We start from the raw sequence: 1,722 nt of genomic DNA on the forward strand, positions 1-1,722 counted from the left end.
GATTCCCCAGCAAAGTTTAAAGTGACGAGTTGAGCCAACCCCGAGCTTGATTATTTCTTAAATACATAGGAGGTCCTTGATTTCTGACGGCACGAATCAGCAAAAGCTCTCTGGAAACTGTCTGTCAACGAGAGCGCAAAAATCCAAGTCCTCTTCTGAAGGGCGCATCTTAATGCGCAACAAAGTTGGTCAAGAGGCTACTGAAGAGATGTCCGCTTTCAAAGGTGTGGTTAACCTCTTCATTGTCCTTCTGCTCTATGTGTCGCAGCGCATTACATGCCCTCAAAGGAGGAAAGACAATACTGAGAGCAGCGTCTCCGACTGCGGAACGGCGCACGAAAGAGGTCCGGGTAAGTGGATACGCGCAGTCCCGCCACTCTTTGGGGACTTTTTTCAAAAAATGGCATTATCGTAGGAACACGACAGAGAGGAAGAGGAGCGCTGCTGCATTTCTAACAAATAAAAATAAAAGTGTAGCTGGTGCTGCGAGCTGTTGGTCCGCTGGGTTTACGCGCTCTGAGCTGACGCACTGATGAAGCGGGTGAAATAATTCTGGGTGCCCACCGGCTGCAGGTAGAGGCGTCTCTGCTGCAGTCTGTCGATGTGTTTTCTTTGGATGATAAAGGGAGGAAAAATGCGCTCGTCTCCTTCCACCTTAGTGTGACGTCGCTCCGGGCGAAGCCAAATTCTCGCTGTCACTCAGAGAGGGAGAGAGAAAGACACTGCAATTAGTTTTTGGAGGACCCGGCTGAGAGCAGAGACGGAGTAAACACACACACACACACACACACACACACACACACACACACACACACACAGGCCTGTCATATAGTGTGTCTACGGCCACCAGAAATCAGAGCTGATGGAATGAGGTGATGTCAGTACAGGTGTGATAACACTTCTCTGATATTTGTGCCAACTGACTGGCACGTTGTGAGGCCATCTGGGTGGGTGTCTGGTTCACTTTGTCTCTGACTGTCACCTCATTTCTGCTCTACAATCCGAAGAAATGATCATAAAGAGCAAACTACACAAAATAAGTGGTTAAAAAGATGTTCTGGAGACGAAACATTTATAATGTTCTGTAGCACTAAATGTGTGTGTGTGTGTGTGTGTGTGTGTGTGTGTGTGTGTGTGGGGCCTGGCTGGTGTTATTACCTATCTGGCCAAGGGCACATCCATTGAAATCGAACACCTCTGTACTGTAGTCGCCCATAAAGGCCCTGACACCCGACTTCGTTCCACTGCAGTGATGCAATCAATCACAAGTGCAGCACAGACAAACTCAGCCACCCGACCACGGCTGTCCTCCACCACGGTTTCCATTACATTCAACAAATCATAATGTGGCTTTTATGCCCATCAGTGCCTTTAATCACTCAGACTGGATCCCTCGGTCACGGCTGACCGGGGAGAAGTTGTGACTTCTAGACTTTGACTCGACTCGTGCGGAGGACAGATCGATGTTCTGTTCAAAGTCGGACACCTATTGTCTTGGTTTTTGCAGGTTCTGACCCAAAGGGACACATTTCATTTATTTATCCAGACTTCTCAGCCGTGTCAGTGTTTTCGTACGTCAGCGCTGTGAGAAAAGGTTGAATCAGCTCGAAACAAATCTGCTGTACATGTTCTGGGTTCACATTGCAGCTCATCATAGATGTTTTAAAATGAAAGGTTCTGATCCATGTTCCTTAACTTTCTGTCTGCCTCCACATTAAAATC

This window comes from Stegastes partitus, unplaced genomic scaffold (genome assembly GCF_000690725.1).
Source record: "Stegastes partitus isolate 25-593 unplaced genomic scaffold, Stegastes_partitus-1.0.2 Scaffold890, whole genome shotgun sequence".
NCBI lineage: Eukaryota > Metazoa > Chordata > Actinopteri > Pomacentridae > Stegastes > Stegastes partitus.